Source organism: Eleginops maclovinus, chromosome 10 (genome assembly GCF_036324505.1).
Source record: "Eleginops maclovinus isolate JMC-PN-2008 ecotype Puerto Natales chromosome 10, JC_Emac_rtc_rv5, whole genome shotgun sequence".
NCBI classification, from domain to species: Eukaryota; Metazoa; Chordata; class Actinopteri; order Perciformes; family Eleginopidae; genus Eleginops; species Eleginops maclovinus.
Window position 1 is genome coordinate 3447949 of NC_086358.1, and position 10934 is coordinate 3458882.

Below are 10934 nucleotides of genomic sequence, written 5' to 3' on the forward strand. Positions count from 1 at the left end.
ACTTTTACTGGTTTTGTACTTTTTTTTGGGACATTAATTGACTCTTTTCTCGAAGGCCACAATGAAGACGTCATCTGTCCTTATGTCTCTTTAACTAATGGATGGATTGCCATGAAATTCGGTACACATTAATGTCCCCGCCAGGATGGATTGTAGTAATTCTAGCTCCGTCATTAAGTCCTGTTCTTTTGGTTTATGATCAAATCCCAGGAAAGCTGAGGTCTATTAAGTTGTAAATGCCAGAGCCGGGATCAAGTCATTGCTTCAAGACCCAAATCCTAAAAACTCAATTGTTTTGTGATTGATCGTTGCGTAGTTTTAGTACCGGAATCAAATGTTCAAAAACAGACCTTAGTGAGGAGACTCAATCAGTGTTAATGGGAAACTACTTCCTGTACCAGATAGCAGCTTTCTTTGGGCATCCCATCATTCGGGGGGGGGGGGTTCGGTGCGTTGGTACATCAGACCGGCTGAATAAAAGATTTCCTTGTCACTATGCACAGTATTTGCTTGAGGTGGCTTTACTGGATGTAAACCAGAGTAACCACAGTCTAATAGGAGCCGTGTGTGTGCGTGTGTGTGCGTGTGTGTGTGTGTGTGTGTGTGTGTGTGTGTGTGTGTGTGTGCGTGTGTGTGTGTGTGTGTGTGTGTGTGTGTGTGTGTGTGTGTGTGTGTGTGTGTGTGTGTGTGTGTGTGAGAACACATTCCTGAGCAGAACATCGGTCGGTGGAGTTTCTCTCTCTCGATTACGACCATCAAACATCCTTCTTCTGAACCTCTGCTCTGATTGAAACCACGTTTTGTTCTGAAACCATCGTTCAGTTTCTTTCTGTTTCTCTTTGTACTTTACATTCTTTCCCATCCAATGTTTCTCATCATTAGTTTTCCTCCTCGTTTCTTGTTCCACTCACCCTCCTTTCCTTCCTCCCTTTTTCTTTCCCATTCATTGATTTTCCAAACTAATGTTCCTCATTTTCTCTATAATTTGTACTTCTTGTAGGAGCCATGAATGTCATAGAGTGGGAATTCCAGTTGTACATTTAATAATTGGTATTGGTCTTTCTTTATAATATGATTAGCTATTATTTGTGATCAATTATAGGTTGGATTAGATGGGTCACATGGATGTGATCTGATCTCCTGTCCCTGTTCTATTTTCTGCTTCTATTGCTCTCTTTCCCTTTCCCTTCCATTTCTTTTTTTACTTCTCTGCTTCTCTTTGAGGGTCTTGACTGACTAAAACAGCTATAGGACACACACACACACACACACACACACACACACACACACACACACACACACACACACACACACACACACACACACACACACACACTCTGCCATACAGTAGTTTGTCTTGAGTGAAATCAGTGTAGTTGTGTCTCCTGGCGGGCTCCCCCCTCCTCTCTTCCCATGTCCTTCGCTCACTAACCCCGCTAACCAGGTGAACAAACATACAAGATAAGGCCACATTTCTTCCCCGCTCTCTCTTTGACTTTTCAATTACGTTCCTATTTTTTGAGCCCGTCCACGCTCAGACTGAATCCAAGCAAAACACGGCTACACTTCCTCCTCGGGCAAGAAAACATTTTCATGCTTCGACAAATATCCATTTTCTCCACTTCCTGCATCTGCTGGAGCTGGAGGTCCCAATTTGCCCTCTTTGTTGCCTTTTATTTTCAGTTTGTGTGTCTTATTCTGAGCTGCTAATCTTTCCTCATCCCTTTCTCCTACTTACACGCACATACCTCACCTTTTAATTTGATATACGGGTCTGTAAACACTGCTAACCGTAAGTCATGAGAGGGCCAACATTTTCGTAAAGTGGAATGCAAATGATAATTTTACTCAATTAAAAATAAACACCATTACATAGGGTGTCCACCAAAGAGCACTGACACGTTTATATGTATTTATATAAACGTGTCAGTAAATATACTATACTGTACATATCAGGGTTTTTGTCTAAACTGGGTACCAGGGGCGCTGCTCCCTCTTACTGTCGGCGTGCGTCCTCAAACCAAGAGGCAGATTTCTCCCCGTAAAATGTTAAAGTGACGCCAGGAAACAATATCTCTGTGGGTCAGAAAGGGTTTAATGAGTCCAGAGATATGAAGATGGGGTCAGATGTCTGGTCAGACGGCAGAGACAGCTTACGGAGAATAAATAGGGGATGGATGTCCGGTGGGTCTGCCGGGGGACGAGTGGCAGGCAGCAGGCTGACACTGAGACTGAGATTTCTGATCCTTTCTTTTACTCTCATTTTTCTGGAGAGGAAGTAAAGGAACCAGAGCTCTGGATTTATTTGTTGTTTGAGGTGCAATATATGACTCAGCAGCTTTAAGACGTAAAAGAACTTCAGGATTTTAAAATATTATATCTAGTTAAACTTAATTCCCAATAAAAGTTGAGCTTTTAATTAGAAATCATACTTTATGTTTGTTCACAAATTGTAGATAATTTAGTGTCTTAGAGTAAAATGTGAGTGTGTTCCTTTTACTTTGGGGGGGGTTTGAATCACACGTGTGCTTTTTGACCATTTGGAGCCGACAGACCATGATGAAGCAGTTCTCCCAGCATCCTCTTCATCATCATGTGTGGCAAAAGAAACCCAGCAGTGTTAGAACAAACACAGAAGCCGGGCTCAGGGTTCACACCTCTGCAGCGAACCTCTCCCCGGTGCTGTTGCGTCAATGACACGAAAAGGTCACCAAAGGTCGGCTGCAGAGGAATGTCGAACTCAGGTAAAGAAAAACAATGAAGAAGGACAAACCACGGGGGGGGGGTTTCTGCACTCATTTACCCCATAAAGCATTATTAGTATCCCTGCTCTTTCTCTATTAGGACACCAAGAATGTGGAAGGTTTGCTTTATTGCATCTCTGTTTATTTGTGTGCTGGTTTTCCCAAGATATAATATTTGTTATTGCAGATTTTAGATTTTATGATTTGAAAATTGCATTTATAATATTTTTGGTCCATCGGGGAAAATTGGATTATTTGTCATTTGTCTTAGAATAAAAAATAAAAAGAGAAAGAATATAAATAAAAAATGTTTAAAAAGTAAAGAAATCAAATTAAAATAAAAAATTAATTATTTTAAGAATTAATTTAAATATCATTAGAAGAAAAAATATATGAATAGAATTTAAAAAATATATATATAAGAAATAATGATAAAGAAAAAAAAATAGAATTAAACAAATGAAATATATTTTAAAAATAATGATAAAGTAAAATAAAATGAAAAATATATCACTTTGTTTTTTAAAAATGATATTAAAAGTTATACTATTATTATAAATATCATTATAGTTTGAATCCTAACAGGGGGATGTACAGGACACATATTACTGCACATGCATGTGGTAATCATTTTCTGCATGCAGGAGGCCGACATATCAAAGCATGCATTTAGGGAGGATATACTGCACACATCCCCGGGGAGACTAGATTACAGAGACAGTTAAACATGGAAGAGGTCACTCAGTGCACAAGTTATTTATCAAGTTTTTTTTTATTAGCTCGGAGCAGGCTGGCTTGTTATTGATCACCAATGTGCCTGTGTGTTTATTGGCAAGCTTAGCAGCCCACCAATCAATCAGTGTGTGTGTTGTGTGGTTTGTGGTTTTTCCCTTGTGGCGCGCTGGTATGTTTTAGGGGTCATAAGGACTTTGCCCTCGATGTGTAATGAGAGCAACACGTCTGTCTCCATAATTAAAACACCTCAAGGCCAAAAACTTCAACTTCAGCCCGACATGTGCCACTGCATCCCGCCACGTTCCAGTGACATGTGTAAATGTATAGGTTTATCTTATGTAACGAGTGTAGTTACAAGGCAGGGCGATAAAAAAATCGAAGCAGTGGTAGAGTTTAGATCGCTGCCGGACATAAAACATGTTACACAGAGCAGACCGGGTTTCACTCTCACAGTAAAACCAGCAGTATGAGCATTAAAATCTGATAGCAGCTTAGTTTCAGTCAACATGTTTAAAGCCTTAATGGCCTTATCTGCAACTAAACCTCTTTTATTAGCTTTCTTTCTCTGGTCAACAGTTGGCTTTTTCCCACAAATACCCATTAATTCATCTAGTTATTGTCGGAAAAACCACATGATCACATGAGTAGCTAACAATTGCATCAAAAATACATTGATATGTTCTAATTAGGATATTCCTTCAAACAACAGTAGATAAATGGGAATATAATAGAAATATCACACGTTTGTAGGAATCTAAACCAATGTTTAAGGCATATTATGTGATATCTATAGGGTGTATACTACCAAAACTGATGGAATTGCAATGCACTGACAAACTTGTCAATATGCAGAGGTGGAAAGGGTAAAATAACTAATACCACACTGTAAAAATACTAAATTAAAAGTACAAGTACTGCATCTAGTATGGTACTTAAGTATTATGATTAGGTTAAAGTACTCATTACAGAAAAAACTCAAATATTTTAGAAGAAAAGCAGCAAAACTTCACATTTAGGAAACTGGAACTGTGAAATATTTATATCTTTTTTGCAAAATTGCTGTCAATTAATGTTCTGTTAACCCACTCATGGTTTTGGATACTTAGATATAATGTTGGATGGAAGTTTCTCCTGAGTATATTGTGTCAAAATCTGAATGTATAAAGTAATAAGTAAATAGATCTGCAAGATAAATGAAAAAATAAGGCAAACATCAGACTCCAAAATGTATAAAGTCGTATAGAATGAAAATACTCGGGTAAAATGAGTACCTAAGTACAGTACTTGAGTAAATGTACTTCCACCACTGTCAACATGCAAAGAAACGACACTACATATTCACTGTAAGTCTATAAATGAAACAAATGCTTGACATGTATGAGTTAAAGAGCCCATTAACTTATCACTGCGTCTTAGAGAGTGTGTTTCTGAGGACACCATGGAGGGGTTTAGAGTCAAAATAAAACAAAAACTCACCAAAGAAAACTCCGACTGGAGGATCAGGGAGACTTGCTTGACTCCGGTTTAATTATCTTTCCATTAAAACCTGTATTTTAGTTTGTAGAGGTCGGAGGAAGCCTCTCGTGCAGCCGGACTGTCCGCTGGAGCGCGCGGTCTGCTGCGCGGAGGAGCGGGGCGGGGGCGGGGCTTAGATCACAGCGAAAACTCATCAGACCTCCTGGGTAACACTTCAGTTTCATGTCTCTCTCTACGACATGCCATCAGTGGAGGAAAGTGAAGTACATTTACTCAAATACTGTACTGAAGCACAATGTTGATGTCATCGGTCTGTCTGTCTGTCTGTCTGTCTGTCTGTCTGTCTGTCTGTCTGTCTGTCTGTCCATTTAACTTTTTTTTTTTACCACTACATTTTGGAAGCCAATACAACGACAACAGGATTGTTTTTCTACAATTTAGTATTGCTACTTTAGTAATAAGTGTAAGTACTTCTTCCACCTCCTTTATGTCACACTTTTTTTGTTTTGCTGCATCATTTTACTTGTGTAACATTGAAAGGAGGACTTTACTTTTAGCAGTGTTTTTAATGAGATATTACTATAGTACAATATCTGAATTCTTCTTTCACTAAAGACGATGTTGGCTTGTCAACACAGTTGGAAGCAGTAAGGAAACATCCAGAGAAAAGAGAGCCAGCCAACTCTTTCCAAATGCTAATCATCAGATTTCTCAGCTGAACGTCTGCTGACTTTCAATAGGAGGAAACACTTCATTTTGAAATTGTTTCATGATGACTCATTGGCTTTTAACTAACTGCATGTTAAACCTTAATCTAACAGTGAGGGCTTCATTCCTCCCTGAGGGCGTTGATGTGACTCAACAGCAGGAGATAGCAACCCTTTTGCTTGTTGTTGTTACTTTAAAAGAAAACACTCCCTGAAAACATACATTAAAAATCACACTCAACATGACTTTGCTGTAAAAATATGGTGTACCTCCGTGAGATAATGGTCAAAATGAATATTATCTCAGTGTTTTTGACCATATTTAGGTAATATTGTTTTCAAAACCGATCAAAACTACTTACAAAAGCATCCCAAATGTCATCTACCAGCCCAATGCCATTTTTCCAAGCCAAGCTTAATAAAAAGTAGCCCAGCTAGACAGAAACCAGTCCAATAAAGTGCATGTCAGTGGTCCCACGCTGACCAGGAAACGGCACCTTATCAACAGGAAGTGCTGCATCCTCACTCCGTCCTCAAAGACTTCTAGCAGGTCCGTCTGTCTGTCTGTCTGTCTGTCTGTCCGTCTGTCTGTCTGTCTGTCTGTCTGTCTGTCTGTCTGTCTGTCTGTCTGTCTGTCTGTCTGTCTGTCTGTCTGTCTGTCTGTCTGTCTGTCTGTCTGTCTGTCTGTCTGTCTGTCTGTCTGTCTGTCTGTCTGTCTGTCGTTAAAGCTCAGAGGTGGCCTGTAATTCTGCCAGGGTCATCACGACCGAAAACTCAGCCACATGCCACCTTTTAGTGCTATAATGCCCCCCACACACACACACACACACACACACACACACACACACACACACACACACACACACACACACACACACACACACACACACACACACACACTTAGGAGCTCACACGTAGGAAGGCAGAAGTAAACACAATCACACACTGTGGAAGGTCGCCATGTAAACACCCTTCCTCATTTTACAAGACTTGAGTTGGTTTACTTGCTTTGTGTTTAGACTGTTTAATCGGTTGGTTAAATTTGTAGTAACAAACTTATTTTTCTACAGGAAGTTTGAGCATACTTCTTCCTGATTGGCTAAAAAGTATAACGGACTACTGAAATCCGTCCAATCCCTTTGCTGCATTTGAACCAGGAAATGTCCATCTTGTTATTCTTTCACTTGAAGTATATCCTTCACTGCTTGAAACTTGATCTAACTTTGGGGAATAATCCATGTTTTTGGTCTTTTCAAGCATTTCAAAATGACTATAATTGGACAAAACCAAAAATTAAACGTGGTTACTGAATGGTCCAGGTTTTCTTGTACACCAATCAGGATCCAACACAACTATGCCCTGAAATGAACGTAGTATCCCAAACATAATTGTTGAATCAACCTTTTCATTGGAGCACCAGCTGACTTATAGCTTGTTTAGTGACTGAGGGACTTAATGTCCTTTCAGCACAGACAGTGTTTAATACACACCTCTAATCTGTATATACAGTACAGGAGGGTATCTCAGGATTAGTGTGTGTACTGTGTGTGTGTGTGTGTGTGTGTGTTTGCATTCTATGCCAGTGTGTGTCATTCAGCATGTCTGTTTTTGGTCTGTCTTGTCTCCAGCTGCCACCTCTGCCCACACTCCCCGGGCATGAAGTGGTGGCCCTACAGCTCCAACAGCAGACCTCATTTAACACCACCAGCTGAAAGACTTCACTTCAGCTGATTAGCTTTGGGACGTCAGATGTTTGTCGACCGTTGTTGCCTGGCTTTTTGAATCTTTCGACAAAACAGTTGCCTTCTAGTTCCCAGTCGGAATCAGCAAGCCTTTCTTCTTATTGAAAAATAATTGGACAACCGCCATTATTGTTGTTCCTATTTCAAACGTTGATCAATATGTTTGTATTAACAATGCATCCAATTAACAGGTGTAATCTGAAAGTGGTTATGAACCCCCAGGAAAGGATCACATGACTGTGTGTGTGTGTGTGTGTGTGTGTGTGTGTGTGTGTGTGTGTGTGTGTGTGTGTGTGTGTGTGTGTGTGTGTGTGTGTGTGTGTGTGTTTGTCTTTTCATTTAGATATCAGAACATTATTTTTAAGCCAATTCATTTTTGTTTTCGATGCGCAATTCTACTGAGTTGGTTCAATCTCCCGGCACAACTTAGCAACTACAAGATATTTAATTCAGGAGGTTGTGGAGAGTCTTAAAATCAAATTTGTCAAGTGGCCAAAACTCCAATGCTAATGTTGCTACGTGTCTTTTAGATGTGTTTATATCCAACTAGCTAACATGCTAGCTTTAGCATCTTCAAAAGGAGAAACTTTATCAACGTGCTTGTATTTGTTATGCTGTTCCAGATTGACCGAAAGTTACACAATCATAAATACAGACTTGTTTTATTTATGTTCCTTTTTGTACATTTTTGCAAAAGACATAGATATAACCGATGATTTATCTCTTGAGTGTTTGGCTTTGGTTCATCGACGGGGTCTAACCTTATGCTCTGAAATGTTTGGATGCCTGATTCATTATTTCTTAAGGTTGCCTTAGTGATGGGTGTATTTTTAGGGGATTATGCAGCAGACATTGCACAGTCCTGTTTTTACGGGGGTTTATATTTTCATTACGACATCACTCTGTTTATGAAATACCGCTTTTGTTCTTCATGCTGTCTGAAAGTGGATATGATATCTGCCTTTATCTCGGCACTTCAGCTTGTTGCGATATTAACATTAATATTAAAAGTATTAAAACAAGTTATAGAGACTGAACCTGTAGCATCGGGTTTTTCATGTCTGTCACTAATTCCCCTGCAGACTCCCTGGTGTTGCACAGTCCTCTCCTGCCTTTCTGAACCACTTTGTGGCTCATGTGTGTTTTGAAGCACTGTTTGACATTTCTTGACTTCACACTCCAGTAGATTTATTCTTACAGTAAATCTTTGTTTGGACAAAGGGGCAATCTGAGGATCTGAAACGTTAACCCGTCGCCTTAAACATGCTTTCTCTCTAATGGCCAGCAAAAGGCGACTGCATTTGTTACAAGTCAGATTGTATAGAAGTCTATGAAAAAAATGACCCTACATCCCACTTGATTTATTGTGTCTGTAAATCTAAACGTGTCCATATATGGGCTCAATCACTAACTTGAAGTCCTCTTTAGTACAGCATGAGGTTCCAGATGCTTATATTGTGAATTGTGGTCCCATTAGGAGTAAAATAGACGATAAATCAGAGGTATTTTAAAGGTATGTTTACATGGTTTACCCGCTTTACGGTGTGTTTCAGATCATGAAAGTTAGTTGTTACATTATGGTGGCCTAAAAATGTTCAGCTATGGTATTACTGCTCATTTTTTTGCATCGCAATTCATATCACAGTCAATGTAAATAACAGTTAAATTGGACGTTAACTACGCTAGCAGTACTTGCCCCACTGGGTTTCGCTCCACCTTTTATCCAAATAAAGTCAATCTGGTTCCAAAAAAACAAGATGGCGACGGCCAAGCTGCCAAACAGTAGTCCATGAACCATGTTGGTGCTATCATGGTGGCTATGTCCAGTCTTTGGGTTAGATCTGCTGTCTTGATTTGAAGGCGAGAGAGTGTGAGAAGCTAATTATTATTTCTGTACCCTTGCCCAAAACTGTCAAATGCTTTTTTGCTTTCCCAAGAATCTCATCTCTCTTCTGCCTCCCTTTTTTTTTTTAAATGTCTTTTGCACAATCTCAAACCCTCCTGTCCATCTTTCTGTGCTAGTGTTTCCCCCCTCCTCTCTCTCCCAGGCTTTCGTTGCATCCTTCTTTCCTTTTTCCCCTTCACTCCATCCCAAGATAAACAATCTGGCATTCTGAGGCATGTCAGCTATTTGTTCGAAAAAGCTCACAAGTTTCTGGATGCCATTCAGAGCCGGGTCTCCAAAGGGAGGCAAGATTACAAATTTAGTGCTTTTTCACAATCTCCCCCCTCTGTTTTTCATTTGTCTTGGTTTACGCTGCCCTCTCTTCCAACTCTCTCACGACTTGTACACCAGATTTGAGAGGTTTGATGCCCTCTCACCTCTATTAGATCTCATGTTCCAACCAGTTTGAACAGTCAGAGTCTTCCCTTCTCGTTGTTTAAAAACTTTCATCACTCTCCTCTGATTAACACACTAGGGGACAACCAAACACCAGCTCTCATGTCTCTGAGCAGCATGGTTCAGGTCCTTTTGGGATTCAAATGCAACACACACTTCATTGGCTCTGTGGCAAAACATCCCATTTTGGCATTTGCTTATCGCAGAGTTGTTTGGAAAAGCCTTTTTTCAGTGTGATGACCTGAAGTGGATCTTTTTCTGATGACATAGAAGTGTGTGTGTGTGTGTGTGTGTGTGTGTGTGTGTGTGTGTGTGTGTGTGTGTGTGTGTGTGTGTGTGTGTGTGTGTGTGTGTGTGTGTGTGTGTGTGTGTGTGTGTGTGTGTGTGTGTGTGTGTGTGTGTGTGTGTGTGTGTGTGTGTGTGTGTGTGTGTGTGTGGCTGGAGTGCAGAATGTTCTGTGGTGAGATAAAACCAAGAACATCCAAAAGCACTCCTCTGTGTTTTGGTTCACACGCTTTTCCTTGGAAGATCTGTTGCCTATTTCTCTCTGCCATCAAAGTTATTCTTGAATTCAATATTCTTCACCACAGATTACATCGTTTCTTTGTCCTTTTGATCTCAGTGTTTACCTTATTTCCTCAAACGTCTCCCTCCTTCACAATGTGTTTGTGTGCATTTTGAATTGGTGGAACCACATCATGTGCTCAGTGCGCTTTTGTACTTTGGCATCTTTATAAGAAAACCATAGACTATATAGAAGAGGTTGACGTAGCCCCATGATGTCACCCATTGGTTTGTGGACTACCATTTCAAAGCCTCGAGTTTGGCATTTTGGCTGTTCCTACCTTGTTTTTTTGGAGCCAGCAGTCACCATATTTGATCCAGTTAGTGGAGCTGGAGAAGAGTGAGGTCCGCCTAGCTACTCTCTTTAGCACTAGCTAGCTAACTAGCATGGTTAGCAACGTGTACGCGTAATTCAACTTAACTGAGCTCTCTATTGGGATGTTAAGGTTGGGTAGTGAGACACACACTTAAACAAAAGGAACTCACCTAAAAAATGAACAACCAACTCCCTTGAATGTCTTTAGTCCAACCAAATGTTGAACATTGGTGAGCCTCAGCCCTAGCCTTCGTATTTGACTCTAATTTGGAGCTTAATTTACAAAATGAACAACATGATGTCTTGAAA

At 40.1% G+C, this 10934-nt stretch overlaps 1 protein-coding gene across 1 annotated transcript in view; it reads right to left on the reverse strand.

Annotated features, from left to right (window-relative positions):
- Nucleotides 1–5095, reverse strand: part of cdc42ep1a (CDC42 effector protein (Rho GTPase binding) 1a) — a 14882-nt gene extending 9787 nt beyond the window's left edge. The window contains 1 exon segment of the mRNA XM_063893789.1: nt 4956–5095. The gene's annotated coding sequence lies outside the window, so the exon portion shown is untranslated.
- Between the last annotated feature and the right edge of the window lie 5839 nt (nt 5096–10934).